General features: G+C 42.1%; 2 pseudogenes; one reads left to right on the top strand and one right to left on the bottom strand.

Moving 5' to 3' along the window:
* Positions 1 to 1,229: 1,229 nt before the first annotated feature.
* The window catches only part of LOC102485865 (eukaryotic translation initiation factor 4E type 2 pseudogene), a 19,874-nt pseudogene continuing 5,064 nt past the window's right edge, over positions 1,230 to 16,039 (bottom strand).
* LOC102497237 (MICOS complex subunit MIC60-like) lies at positions 12,463 to 15,828 on the top strand (annotated as a pseudogene).

Raw genomic sequence — 16,039 nt, 5'->3', positions numbered from 1 at the left:
TGCGGGGGGGGACCGGCCCGCGCCCCGGGGCCCTCCCCCGCCGCGCTCCGCGGTGGCTGGGAGGGCCGGCTGCGCGCTCCGAGTGCGCAGACGCAGTCAGCGGGCGCGGGCGGGGCTCGGCGCTGCCAGTTCTCGGTGGGCCCCGGGGGGCTATTGTGTCCCCAGCGAGGGTGGTCTTCCTGACCTTTTGTCCTGAGGAAGTCGCGACAGGGCCTGAACGGGCTGGGGAGGGATGGACGGCTGGCGCGTTAAAGAAAGATGCTTGTGAATGTGACTCTGGGGACCCGCTGGGGAGCTCTGTGACCAGGGATGGCTCTGTGTCTGGCTTCAGGATGGTTTGGGCGTGATTCTTCCACGGCGTGGGGCCGGTTTGTGTTTGAGATGGTGTGACCGAGGGGACTGAAGTTTGTGAGAGACTGTGTGACTGGAGTCGTGGTCGGCCCTGTAGAACTGAGTGATGTAGGGGACTGAAATAATGGGGTTGACTGAGTGCATGCTGTGGCTAGGTCTGTAACTTCTGACTGTGAACATTTATGTGGTGCTGTATTTTGATGGATTTGTTTTCCTTATCAAGATTGTGGATGTGAGTCACTCCATGTGTATCTGACAAATGATGCACCTGATTGTATGGCTGGTAAAGAAGTGATTTTTTTGAATTACTAGATGTGCCTGAGAGCCTCACTCTCAGCTCTGAAACAAAGAGAGGAATGTTGTATACTCAAGGAGCATTAGGTTTGCTGAAAGATTTGGTGAAAAAAATCTTTTTGAAAAGACATAGAAATGACGTGTTTATATTTAATCACATAAGTTTATGGGGAAGAATGCAAATGAACATAACATTTAGAGTAAGATTTTAAAGACAATCCTGTCAGGGAGTAGTTGTTTTATTCTTGCTCCAGATCCCCATGAGTGCTTTTTCTCTTTCTTAAGGTTAAGGGAATTTTGTTGAGAAGATTTGAGGAGCCCTAGAGTAAGAAAAAAAGAAGCACTATGGCTAGACAGATAACCCCAAGGATTAGGGAGTCAGATAACTTGGATTCTAGATCAGTCACTTTAAAAAAAAAAAAAAAAAAAGATTTTTACTATATAGCTTTGTGCCAGAGGCACAAAGAGAGACAGACAGAAAGTGAGAAATCACGCCCCCCCAAAGATGGTGGCCACGCTGAATTTTTTAATTTTTTTTTTTTTTTTTTAGTTTAGCACCATTTATTAAGTGATCTCAGCTGTTGTTCGAGGTGCTGTGTGTCAGCCTGTTCTTAAAACATAATGCTTTTCCATTTCCTCTTGTCCAGGACAGAAGCATCTTCCAGGTGGCACGCCAACAGAACAAGAGACTCGGATGACACGAGCTTCAATGATGGTGCCATCCAGAGAGGAAGAGCCATGGCGCATTCAACCGTGGCTTCCAGAGGTTTTGAAAAAGGAGCCTTTGGGGGCCCAGCCTGCCTGGCATTTTGATGCTGTCTGTCGGTGTGAGTTTTGTATTCCATAATGGTGTTGGGAGGTAGGTTAAGCACTTGCAGGAATGTATCCCACATTCGGGCTGTGGTAGCTTGGTCACTGGCAGTCTTATTCCAGATTGAAATGATGTCCTCCTGAAAGGAGACAAAGACCACAGCCCCACAGATCTCTTCCCCAACCATGAACTGTTCCCCCAACATGGCCAGGATGAGATTCTCCCAGCAATGGGAGGCCAAGCCCTTCTGCAGCCGAATAATCCACTTGCTACCATTTTTATTTGCATCATCTTTCCTTCTTTGAAGAGATGGAAGTCACTATGGCCTGTCAAGGTCCCTGGGACTTATCACATGGCTATAAAACCTCCAGAACTGCCCCACAGAGGCAAAGGTGCCAATCTGTTTGATATTCTGTTCGTAGCTCTGTGAACTCGTGGGATGGCCAGGGATCCTCCTGGAGTACCAGAAAGTGTAATTGTACTGCAGGGGATGCTGTGCTGGTCCAGGGACGACAGCCTTCCTCTTGCTGCTGCCCTGACTCTTGTCCCGGTCCGCCTTTTCCTTCTCACCACCTTCCTGTGTGCTGTTTTCTTCATCCTGATCGTGGTCCCCACTGTGATGGTCTTTCAAGGCATTGAAGTTGTTCATCCTCTCACCACCGCTGTTGCCACTGCCTGACGAAGTCCCACACTGAATTTTAAGCTGCCAGGTCTGGGACTCGAACAGCTATTGGATACATGAGAGTTCAGTGATATAACCATTATGCCATCTGCTGGTCCCTATCTTGGGTTCTAGATCCAGTCACTCTTTTTGCTTTGTTAAAGCAGTACAAGAAATTTGTTTTAAGACCCAAAGCATGGTCCAGCCTTGGCACAAGCAGTATTGATCTGCAGCACTGTAAGCCACTTGACTGCTGGAGTACATGGCTGATGTGAGGTTAGGATCTGCAGTTCATCTGAAACACCTGTTTAGCAGGGGCCCAAGATTCTGAGTAGACAGAGGGCTGAGGAAAGGGAACTGTGGCAAGAGGAAACTGTTGAGGATGCCTGTCTCTTTCTCTGTCACATGCTCTCTCATGAAATAAATTAAACTTTTCAAAAAGAGAGACAGAGAGCAAATGGTGGTACAGTGGTAAAATGCAATGTTCTACATGGCAAGCCCATATGGGAAGGTTACTAGTTCAAGTCCATAGACCTCCGCAACTATTCTAGGCACTTGCTTGCTGATGATCCGGGACTGGCTGAAGGCTGCTGGTGGATTGCAATTGTTAAGACCTATCCAGGGTGCTGTTTCTCTTTCTTACTCATGGAAAATATATCAATAAATAAGTTTAGGTGGAAAAAGAAAAAAGACCTAAAGCTTGAGCTCATACAGACATCACTGGATGAAATTTAGTATCAGAAGGTTTTATTCATGCTTTTATTTTCCAGCGGAAATCTTGGTTCCTAGTAATATAAACATATATCTTTATTTAGTCTATAAGCACCATAAAATAGTTGAAAATTGCAATATTAACATTAGTAATAATCAAGCTAGTAAGTAAAATTTTAGTAGTGCTTTCAAAGCAGGGGTTGGCAAATTACAGTATGCAGAGCAAATCTGGTCTGCTCCCTATTACATAACAGCTTATGAGCTAAGAATAGTTTCTGTATTTTTAAATGGTTAAAAAACATGGGACCAGCAGTTGGTGTAATGGCTATATCGCTGGATGCCCACATAGTCGACTGTGTTTTGAGTCTTGGACCCAGTGGCTTAAACTCACGCCAGGCATGTGTGTGTGCGGTCCCAAGATCCCGAGAGGAGAATGGAGGAGAAGGGATTGCGGCATGGCCTTCTCCTTGGGGGGGATGGCGGGGTGGGGGGTGATTTCTTGCTTTCTGTCTCTGTTTCTTTCTTTCTGGCGAGCACATGCACCCTATAGCAAAAACCTCTCCAAAAACAAAAACAAAAACAACAAAAATCAAATGAGAATAATATTTTGAGAGATGTGAAAGTGATGTATTTAAATTTCAGTGTCTATAAGTTCTGTTGGAACATAGACATGATTATTTTTTGTTTATAGCTGATCTCACACTTATTTGAGCTACACTCTTATTTGGTCTCACCCTTATTTGAGCAGGATTGAGTAATTATACCAAATGGTCTGTGGAACCTAAAGTAAACTTAATGCTTATTAAGTAGCTATAGGGACTAGCAGATTGCATAATGGTTACATTGCTGGATTCCCACATAGTCAATTGTAGTTTGAGTCCCAGACACAGTGGCTTAAAACTCAAACCAGGCACGCATGTGCATGCATGTCCAAGATCCTGAAAGGAGATTAGAGGAGAAGGGATTGTGGCTGTGGTTATCACCCCCTGGAGGATGTTTCTCATTTTCTGTTTCTCTGTCTCTCTCTCTGTCTCTCTGGCAAGTGCAGGCATCCTATATAGCAAAAATCTCTCTAAAAAAACAATTATAGTAGTTATGGTCTGCAGATTTGCTACAAACACTGAATTAGTGAATACCAAACTATTGCTCCTAGGGGGAAAACAAGTTTAGTTTGCTATAAACATCTGGTAAGAACATAGCTTGTTTTATGTGTTTCTACTTAAAGACACGTTCATACATTTTTTTCTATAAGGCATATGACGGCCTTCTAGATAGCATGTCAGAACTACACTTGGGGGCCATTTCAAATAGCAGAATCACTAAATAGCATGAAAAATCAAGGTACTAAATGGACTGTAAAAAGGACTCTTGTTTACAGTATGAGGACTGAAACAAGAAGGCAGAGAGTGACCTTCTAGCTAGGAGTGAACCTGTGGAGGGATTCAAAATTTTCTCTACCCTTCAAATGTCTGCAAGCAACCACAAAAGTGCTGCAAGAATTGACTTAGGGTTACAAATAAATGTTAGGTCAGGGACCAGCAGGTGGCGTGGTGGTTAAAGTACTGGACATTCCCACATGGCTGACCATGCTTCAAATCCCGGACCTGGTGGCCATTCTCCTCTCGGGATCTTGGGCACACATGCACGTGCACCCAGCATGAGTTTAAACCACTGGGTCCAGGACTTGAACTGTGTTCGACTACATGGGAGTCCAGTGACGTAGCCATTACACAACTGCTGGTCTCCTGGTAGCTTGCTTTCTCATTTTCTTTCACTCTCTCTCTCTGTGTCTCTCTAGTTAAAATAAAATAAGTAAAAGACCACCAAGGAGCTGATTCCGATGCAAACACACAAGGGTCTCTTTTACTCAGGCTTGAGCCAGGACTCTCCATTGTCACCGACATGGCAGGTGGGAGTCCAGAGCCCTGGTATTAGTTGGGCTGGTTATTTTATGGCTGTTAGTTGGGGGATAAGTCGAGGGGTGCTGAGGAATGCACTCAGGCAGCTATACATTGGCTGTAGATTACAAGAAGCATAGCTGTCTTTTACTGATTGGTCATCAGACCGTTAAGTTGGGCAAGAAAGTTACTTCAGGTCTCTGGTATTTTCTTTGTTTTTTCATTGGTCAGCCCCAGTGGGTGATGGTCTTATGACCTTCTCCTACGTGATTGGCTCGCCTCCTTGAAATGGCACTGATTCTCAGTAAGGTGGGTTTAAAAAAATGGAGTTGCCCCATAAAAATGGAGTTACTCTGGTCCTTCAGTCCTTTCCAGAAAAGGCTCGGCAACCCCTGTTTTCATTGTATATCTCTCTCCATTATATAGAGTGTTTAAAAACTATTTTAAATAATTCTTTACTCTGTGCCATCAATAAGGCCTATAATTAATTGCAACCTGCCAGGACTTGCTCAGCATTAACATGTTTTTCTGAGTGGAGAAGGCCTTGGATTAGAAATAGACACAATAACAAACACATAAAGACACAAGTATAGAAAAGGGAGGATCCGGTGGGCCCAGCTTTTCTGATGGAGAAGTTGTGACCTCGAACTGGCCTCAGGTTTATTCTTTCAAAGGGCAGAAAATGGGAGAAGAGGAAATAGTATGCAAAGCCAGTTGTATTAGGATGTTAATCATCTGAAGATGTGCAAAGGACTGTCCTCATGTAGTCAAGTAATTTATCTGACCTCTGGGGAGGAGGAATCTAATAAACACGTGTGACTTTCTTTAAGGCAATACTGCAGAATGAGGTTATCGGGTATCAACAACAACAGGAAGATAACCATTGACAACAGGCAGATAGCGCTTTCATATGTAAATGTTTCTCAATAGCCCTGCTAGAGTAGTTAGGGGAAGCGCATTTCTGCATGCCTCTACAGGTTCCATTTAAAAAAATAATGAAAGAGTAAAGAGAGGAAGGGAAGTTCTCTTTATAGAGGAATGCCATCCAATGCTTGATTTTACATAGCTGTGAACTCTGCTTTAAATACATTTCCGATATTGATTGGGCTTTCGGGAAAGTCATAACATATGTTTTCTGTTTCTGTGCAAATAAGCATCATGACTTTTCTGACAACCCATTGGCTTTTTAAAAAAAGATTTATTTATTTATTTATTTCCATTGCATGCATTGCATTATGACTTTTCTGACAACCCATTGGCCATTTTTTAAAGAAAGATTTATTTATTTATTTATTTATTTCCATTTGTTATTATTATTTTTACTTTGACCAGACAGAGACAGAGAGAAAGGGAAAGTGAGAAAGCAAGCTGCCAGGTCCGGGACCTGAACTGCAGTCAGCCATGTGAGAATGCAGTGCCACCATGTTACCTACCGGCCCCCAACCCAGTGGTTTTGATGAGGATTTTGTATATATGGTGTCTTTTAGTTCAAAGTCCTATCTCATATGAGCTATTTACCTGCAGTTAGTAAGACCATATCAATAGAATGGGTATATTATCTTTTTTAAAAAAAAATTCGCTTTATTTATTTATTTATTTTAATTTGACCAGAGAGAGAAAGAGAAAGTGAAAGTGAGAGAGCAAGACATGTGGGAGTCTAGCGCTTTTAACCACCACGCCACCTGCCGACCCCTAGAGTGAATATCTTTTCAAGGCTCTTTATCAGGCAATACTGAGTGTTCTTTTAAGTCATTCTCTATCTGCAAATGCACACATGAGAAAAAGCACCCCACAATGGGGCATAGTCATGCTGTGTTCCTTTTTACCCACTTCTCCATCCTGACAGGAATTTGGACATGCACACACACCTGGTGTGTTTTTTTAAGCCAGAGGAATTGGGATTTAAACCACTGCCAATTTGAATTTGGCTTTCTATACATAGTGCTTAACTGCTGCACTACTGAACCAGCCCTAAAATGAATCGTTTTAGGCATACAAAATTGAAAAGAATATAAGGGTAGGCAAGAAAGTGAAAAACAATCATGCTCATGAAGGTTGTCCAGTGATTCAACTTTCAAAAAATGATTTTTTAAAAATTTTAATTAAAAAATTATCTTAAGGAAATAGTGGGACAAATATACAAAAATAAGCAAGCTCTTTTTCTTTTTAAAAATATTTATTTAATTTTATTTATCATTATTCTAATTTTTTTTAAGTTGCTACAGAATATGTGCACTCACTGGAGAGAGACATACACAGAGAAAGAGAGAAAGAGAATAAGAAAGTAAGCTGCCAGGTCTGAGACTCGAATGGCAGTCAGCCATGTGGAAGTTCAGTGCCCCAACTACCATGCCACCTGCTATAGGACATGTGTGTTTGCCCAAGAAAGACTGATACAGAGAGAAACCAGTCCCCAGCGGAGATGGCCACACTAAAATCCCTTCTCTGTTCTTGTCTTGGGATTATGGGCATGCACACACACACTCCAGGTTTTTTTTTTTTGTTTTTTTTTGGAGAGGTTTTTGCTATAGGGCGCGTGTGCTCGCCAGACAGACAGAGAGAGACACAGAGACAGAAAGCGAGAAATCACCCCCCCAGGGGGGATGGTCACGCCGTAATCCCTTCTCCTCCATTCTCCTCTCGGGATCTTGGGCACGCACGCCCACGCGCCTGGCGTGAGTTTTAAGCCACCGGGTCCGGGACGCAAACCGCGGTCAACTACGTGGGAGTCCAGCCACATAGCCATTACACCAACTGCTGGTCCCACTCCAGGTATGTTTTTCAAGCCACCAGGTCTGGGATTTGAACCATTCAGTCAGCCATGTAGGATCCTGCTGCCTCAGCTGCCCACCACTGTCTAGCCCTATATGAGTTCTTACTCACCACAGCATTGTTTATAATACTGAAGTAAAATATTATTAGGGAAATAGTTAAAATTGGGGTTCTATATGTAGACTATTCATCTAGATAAAATATACCATGTATAGTATGGTTTAGGGATATGTGATATTTAAGTATATGTTGTTTCTAGATTAAACTATGCAAATCATCTAATCCAGTATGGCCCTTAGTATGTTTTCAAGGAAACATGTGCTTCCTGGATGTCCGCAATGAAAGAAAAAATAATTTATTTTATAGTATTTTTTTAAAAAGAATCATATATTGGTGCCGATAGGTGGCGTGGTAGTTAAGGGCACTGGATTCCCACATGACCAACTGCAATTCAAGTCCCAGACCTGACAGCTTACTTTCTCACTTTCCCCCTTTCTCTCTCTCTCTTTCACTCCGCTCCTCACTCAGTTCCTCTCTGATCAAATTAAAATAAATAAATAAATGAAATGAAATATTTTTTTAAGAATAATTTATTTAATTTTATATATTATTGTTATTATTTTTAAATTTGCTATAGGGGACATGTACTCACCAGAGAAAGACAAAAAGAAGGAAAGAGAAAACAAGCTGCCAGGTCCAGAACTCAAACTGTGGTCACCTTGTGGGAGTCCAGTGTCTTAACCACTATGCCACCTTCTTGTCTCTTATTTTATAGTAATACAAAATCAAGTAACCAATTTAATGTTACTTTGGAGTCAGACTTCATCCACATTATTCATTGTGAACATCACACTAAAAATTACATAAGGGACCAGCAGTTGGTGTAATGGCTGTGTCACTGGACTCCCATGTAGCTGACCATGGTTTGAGTCCCAGACTCAGTGGCTTAAACTCATGCCGGGTGCATGTGCATGTGTGCCCAAGATCCTGAGAGAATGTAGAAGGGATTGTGGCATGGCCATCCCCCCCCCGGGGGGTGATTTCTTGCTTTCTGTCTCTGTCTCTCTCTGTCTTTCTGGCGAGCACATTATAGCAAAAATCTCTCAAAAAACAAAAAAAATTACATTATAAGGGCTGGCAGGTGATGTGGTGGTTAAGGGTGCTGGACTCCCACATAGCTGACCACAGTTTGAATCCCAGGTCTGGGATTCTCACCCTCCATCTCTCTCTCTCTCACTCTGTCCCTTTCTGTACAAATTTAAAAATAAATAAAGTTAAATAAAATAATTCTTTTAAAAATTATATAATACGATTTTAATTTCTTATATACACTTAATAAATATTTTATTTATTTGATGCATAATAGATGTGGATATGTTTATTTCATGCCCACATATAGTTTCCCTTGAAAGGGAAGTTATCTCATTCCATTTAATGTAAAGAAAAGTTCTTTTTCTTTTTTAAGAGAAATTTTTGCTATAGAGCGTGTGCACTCACCAGAGAGACAGAGAGACAGAATGCAAGAAATCACCCCTCAACAGAGATGGCCAGGCCACAATCCCTTCTCCTCTGTTCTCATCTCAGGATTTTGGGCATGCATGCACACTCACCTAGCATGAGTTTTAAGCCACCAGGTCTGGGACTTGAACTATGGTCCACTACATGGGAATCCAGCAATGTAACCATTATGCCATCTGCTGGTCCCGATATAAGGAAAAGTTCTGAGTTAAATGTTTGACATTCTTAGGAGACCATCCCGCTTGGGAGGGTGATTTCTGGCTTTCTGTCTCTCTGTCTCTCGGATTCTCTGTCTCTCCGGTGAGTACATGCACCCTGCAGCAAAAATATCTCTCATGGAAAAAAAAAAAAAAGATGTTTGACGATATTGTCCATAGTCCCTGGAAAGAAAATTTTATCCTCATGCTTGATGTTTTTGTTTTGTTTGGTGGTGGTGGTAAGAGTTGAATTCTATCCTGACTCATGATGAATTTAACAATACAGAAACTATCCCCAGTTACAAAGACTAATGTTCCTGGAATGTAGTGATTACAGTGCAGTTTTCCCCAATCTATAGGTAGATAAGGGGCCAAGGGGTGGTTGCCAATGCATAAATAAGGCACAGAGAAGGTGACTTTTTTGGCATTTTTTTTAAAAATCCTGGGCTACAAGCAGAAGTTTTGGCTCATGTTTTTTGTTAGTAAAGAATAGATTTGTGGATCTGCCCAATAACCTAGTGGTTAAGGGAGCCAGTTATGACATGGCTAACTGTCAGTTGGAGTCCAGGACTCAGGCTTAAAAAACACACAGGTACATGTGTCTGTGTGCCGAAAATATTGATACAATGGAGAAATGGAAAAGGGATTGTAGCATGACCACATTGCTTTCAGTGGGGGAAGGTGTGCTCTCTCTTTCTCCTCTCTCTTTTTCTCTCTAAAAAAAAAAAAAAAAAAGAGAGTATATTTGTGTTCTCTTGTGAAACTAGCATGCGTGTCCAACTTACCTTATTAGAGATTTTCCTTGTTTCTGTGTTTGAGAAATCAGCTGCTTTCTTGCCTATATTTATCCTCTAATAAAGGTACAAGCAAGCCTCCATATCTGAGGGTTCACATCCTTGGATTCAACCAACCATAGACTGAAAATAGAAAAAAAGAGAAATTGGTTGCATATGTACTAAACATGTACAGACTTGACTTTTCTTGTCGTTATTCCTAAACAATACAATATAACAGCTATTTGCATAGCATTTACATTATGTTAAGTATTATCGGAACCAGCAGTTGGCGTAATGGTTATGTCGCTGGACTCCCATGTAGTCGACCCTAGTAGTAATCCCGGACTCAGTGGCTTAAACTCACACCTGGTGCATGTGCATACGTGCCCAAATTCCCAAGAGGAGAATAGAGGAGAAGGGATTGAGGTGTGGCCATCATCCTTGGGGGGTGATTTTTCACTTTCTGTTTCTCTATCTTTTTGGCGAGCACACACATTCTATAGCAAAAACCTCTCAAAGAAAAAAAAGTATGATAAGTAATGAAGAGATGACTTAAAGTATACAGGAGGATATGTTGCTATTGATGCCCTATAGATACCAAGGGATGAATGGATACTGATACGAAGAAAAGGGGGAAAAAAAGGGATTTGACCTGATGCCTTGCTCTAATGACCCAGATAATTTTTCTTCTGATAACACTACTTTCTAGGCCTAAATGGCATTCCAGCCCAAGTGACTCATAAATAAATACATAATCTCAAATCAGGAGTATAAATGAGGAGTAAAGTTCTTTATATACATAATTAGGCTTGAGTAGTAAGAAACCATAGGGGGACAGGAAGCTCTTCAGTTTGGACTGGGGATTTTAGGTTGGTGGTAGGCAAGATTTTAGCTATTGATTTCTGACCTAACATAGCATGTTGTCCATTCATCGTTACTTAAGGCATCCTTTCCTCTTTGGAGATTCAGTGGAGAGAGAGCTGTGATTGCTGGCGATTCTTCACAATCACAGATAACTGCTACCACTCTGCCTCTTTAGATGTTCATACTTAGAAAAACAAATCACAAAGTTCTGTGACCCACATTTCTGTGTCTCTGCCATATGCTTTACCATGTTATCAAATAACTCTCTAGGCCAGACTTTCTTGGCATGTATGCCATTCTGGATCAGATAATACTTTGTTGGGGTGAGAGTGCAGGGGGAGCTGTCCTATGACATACTGCCAGCACTGCCTCCCCCATATTCAGCTGTGATGACCCAAAATGTCTCAAGACATTGACAAATGTCTCCTGACAAATAGAGGATAATCACCACTCTTAGGCTTAATTTGTAGGTTACTTTGAGGATTTGGGTGTTTTGTAATTGGAAGATCAGTATTGGGGTATCATTGATGGGGTTACTGATCTTAATCCACAGCCTCAGAAATTTTCATCAGTAGAACAGATATCTTACAGTTTCTTACCACATACTCTAGAGCCTTAGGTACACCCAAAACACTGACAGATCCAAATTCAGAAACATAATGGGATGTGATGGGTTGCAGCCTCTATTTCCTATTATAGAAAGTGTGTGCTCACCAGAGAGACAGAAAGCAAGAAATCACTGCTCCCCTCCAAGGAGGAGGGCCATGCCACAATCCTGTCTCCATTCTCCTCTCAGGATTTTGGATATGCACACACAAAGGCGGATAGTGTGAGTTTAAAGTTGCTGGGTCTGGGACTCAAACCATGATCGGCCATGTGGGAGTCCAATGCCTTCACCATTACACCACTTGCTGGCCCCTGAAAATGATTTTCTATAAAACCCAACTTAGAACGTCCTAAGGCAAATCTTTAAAATTCAGTGTTTTTGTTCTCTTACAATATTTCTGCACAGGGATCAGTATGTGGCATAGTAGTCAAGGTGCTGGACTCCCTCATGGCTGACTGTGGTTTAAGCCCCAGACTTGGTGGCTTAAAACTCATGCCGGGTGCCTATGTGTGTATGTTCAAAACCTCAGGAAGAGAATGAAGGAGAAGGGATAGCAGTGTAACTCTACATGGATGTTATACAGAGGAATTTCAGAAATGAGCTATTGCTAGATTTCATTTTTTCTTCTTGCTATTGTTTTGGGATAATGGTTTTTGTTTCTTATTGGAAGTCCATACTGTTGGTTCACATTCAGTTCTCAAACATTTAATGTTTATGAACTATCCATCCCTATTCATTATTACTTAAGAAACATTGAGCTGGTGTGTGTAGGTACATATTTATGTGTGTGTGTGTGTGTGTGTGTATGTGTGTGAATTTATATAAATACATATATATATATATTTTTTTTTTCCAGTTTGCTAGAGGATGCATGCACTCACCAGAGAGACAGAAAATGAGAAGTTCCCCTGCCCCAGGGGGATGGCCATGCCATAATCCCTTCCCCTCCATATGGAAACAAACTAAGTACAGAAGAGACATTTTTGAGACAGTTGGGGAAATATGAATTTGTATCATTGGATGAATAAAGAAAGTATTAATTTTGCTAGCTGTGACAACATGGTAAGATAATTATGTTTAAAAATTTCAGAAATGAATACTGAAATATTTGTAAGTAAAATAATTTCTTATATTTGCTTTTTTTTTTTAAGAGATATTTTTGCTATAGGATGTGCATGCTTGCTGGAAAGACAGAGACAGAAAGCAAGAAGTCCTCCCTCCCCACTAAGGGAATGGCCACACTGCAATCCCTTCTTTTCCACTCTCCTCTTGAGGTTTTGGGCACGCGTACACACACACCTGGCATAAGCCACCAGGTCTGGGACTCAAACCACCGTTGACTACATGGGAGTCCAGCAATGTAACCATTGTACTATCTGCTAGCCCTATATTTGCTTTTAAATACTCTGGGAGATGAGAGAGTAGATGAAACATATCAGCAAACTACTGATGATTGAAATCAGGCGATGAATACAAGTAGAATTTCTTTACAATATTACAGCTTATTTATAGAGTGAAGATTCTAAGCTGGAGAGGAAATGAGAAAACTAGATTCTACTGTCCCCATCCATTGGCCTGTTCCTAAAGCAAGAATGTCCCTCACAAAAAAGTCTTTTCTCCCCAGACAGAGAGTTGTAAGACTCACAGATTTTTGCCAAGGAGAAAAAGCACATCATAAAACAAAAATAAAATTTAAAAAATCATAATGTTTTTAAAAATTAAAATTTTGGTTATAGGCAATTAAAAGACAGCTGGCAGTTTAATGACAGATACAAGCTAAACTATAGACCAACTAGTTTATATAGAGAACTATAAGACAACTAATATCTATAGACAACTAAGATCTTCTTGCCTTCCGGTGCACCCGGCATGGAGCAGCAGCACAGACACGGGCACACACACACTCACGCACGTCCTCCCTTACTCACGCTGCGGCGGCAGCTCCCACGTACACCAGCAGTGCCGTCCACTTGGCCAAGATGCTCCGAGCCTGTCAATTATCGGGCCTGACCACGGCTGCCCAGTTCTCTTAATAACTTTGTGGGTTTCCTGTGAATCTTACGGTGCTTAGACAAAGGCCACACCCACAAATATTACCAAGAGTTGTCTCTGTAGGAAGTTTGTCCTCTGTCCTTTCTGCAGATATTCTGCTTCAGGCAGTTCTAGGTTGACTGTTGAGAAAATCACTGGAGCAAGCTGCCTTTTGTTTGTTGGAGGAGGTATCGGTGGCACTATCCTATATGCCCAATGGGATTTCTATTTCTGGGAAAGTGTAGAGAAAACTATACCTTACTCAGACAAACTCTTTGAAATGGTTCTTGGTTCTACACCTTATAATATTCCATTGCCAAAGAAGCCAATTCAGTCCACTAAAATTATTTGATTTATCAGAGGTAATGAGAGAATCTAAGCAGCCTGCCTCACAGCTCCAAAAACAAAAGGGAGACACTCCAGCTTCAACAACAGCAGGTGATACACTGTCAGTCCCAGCCCCTGTGGTTCAGCGTGAGGAATCCGTATAAACTGGTCACCCTGAAATGAAAGGAAAACCCACACCTGCAACTTCAGAGGAAGCATCCTCATCTTCTATAAGGGAGTGACTACCCCAAGATGTTGCAGCTCACCTTGCACAACAGGAAAAACAAGAGCAAGTTGAGATTGAGTCTCTAGCTAAAAGCTTAGAAGATGCGCTGAGCCAAACTGCTAGCATCACTCTGCAGGCAACTGCAGCTCAGAATGCTGCCGTCCAGGCTGTCAATGCACACTCCAGCATCCTGAAAGCAGCCATGGACAATTCGGAGGTTACAGGTAAGAAGTCTGCTCAGTGGCACACAGTGGAGGGTGCATTGAAGGAACACAGAAAGGCAGTAAATGAAGCTGCTGATGCCCTTCTCAAAGCCAAAGAAGAGTTAGAGAAGATGAATAGTGTAACAGAAAATACAAAGAAAAAAGAGCTTGCCGGGGCCAAACCTCATATAACTGTTGCAGAGGGGAAATTTCACAACATGATAGTCAATCCGGATAACATGATCAAAAAGGTCCAAGCAGCTCAGCGTGAAGCTAAGGTTGTATCTTAGTATCATGAGCTGGTTGTTCAAGCCCGGGAGGACTTTAAATGAGAACTGGACAGTATCACTCCAGAAGTCCTGCCTAGGTGGAAAGGGATGAGTATTTCTGACCTAGCTGACAAACACTCAAACAATGACCTGAACTCCCTGATTGCACACGCACATCACTGCATTGATCGGCTCAACAGAGAACTGGCAGAACCAAAAGCCACGGAGAGGTAGCACATCACGTTAGCCTTGGAGAAGCAGAAGCTGGAAGAGAAGCGGGCATTTGACTCTGCAGTAGCAAAAGACTTAGAACATCACAGAAGTGAAATACAGGCTTAACAGGACAGAAGGTAGAGGAATTCTGAGATGCCATGGAGAATGAAATGAGAACTGAGCAGGACCTGTCTGAGAAACTTTCTGAGCAAGAATTACAGTTTCGTCGCCTTAGTTAAGAGCAGGTCGACAACTTTACCCTGGATATAAACACTGCCTATGCCAGACTGAGAGAGATCAAGCAGGCTGTTCAGAGTCATGCAGTTGCTGAAGAAGAAGCTAGAAAGGGCCACCAACTCTGGCTTTCTGTGGAGGCACTGAAGTACAGCATGAAGACGTCACCTGCAGATACACCTACTGTTCTGCTGGGTGGTGCAGTTGAGGCCATCAGAGCGAGGTGTTCTGATAATGAATTTGCCCAGGCTTTAACTGCAGCTATCTCTCCAGAGTCCCTGACCCGTGGGGGTGTACAGTGAAGAGATCCTTAGAGCTCATTTCTATGCTGTCCAGAAACTGGCCCGAAGGGTAGCAATGACTGACGAAACCAGAAATAGCCTATACCAGTACTTCCTCTCCTACTTGCAAGTCCCTGCTCCTATTCCCACCTCAGCAACTGAAGCCACCAGCGGGACTCTGCCCTGAGGATATAAACACATTTAAGTGACTGTCCTATGCCTCCTATTGCATTGAGCGTGGTGACCTGGAGCTGGCTGCCAAGTTTGTCAATCAGCTGCAAGGGGAGTCCAGACAAGGCACAGGACTGGTTGAAGGAAGCTTGCATGACCCTAGAAACTAAACAGTGGAGATTCTGACCACGTACTCCAGCACTGTAGGAATAGGAACCACTCAAGTGCAGCAAGAGTAAGGTTTAGTACAGTGAATGAATGCAAATAAATAAATTGAAATTAAAAAAAAAAGAATTTAGAAATTAAAAAAAAAAAAGAGTAAGGTCTAGGGAGGGCACTGTATGGTCATGTTTTACATCAAAGGAAATCAGCATACTGCCTTTCTTGAAACCACCAGCTGAACTTGCTATTGAAAGTAGTTAGATTACTTATGATATTGTGTGGTCAACAAAATGTGGGGAGAAAAGGAATTGAAGACAACTGTAGACAACAGAGATAGTGTAATAAGAGAGTGGAATAGGGCAGAGGGTCAGACATGGGGTAAAAAATATATATATATGAAAGTAGTAATAGAATTTTATGGATGACAACATGCATGATTAAGCGCAATTGCAGTTTACTCTA

Source organism: Tupaia chinensis, unplaced genomic scaffold, assembly GCF_000334495.1.
Source record: "Tupaia chinensis unplaced genomic scaffold, TupChi_1.0 Scaffold143654_1, whole genome shotgun sequence".
In the NCBI taxonomy this organism is placed as follows: Eukaryota; Metazoa; Chordata; class Mammalia; order Scandentia; family Tupaiidae; genus Tupaia; species Tupaia belangeri.
The sequence above is the reverse complement of the archived record's forward strand: the minus strand, read 5'-3'. Positions and strand labels throughout refer to the sequence as shown.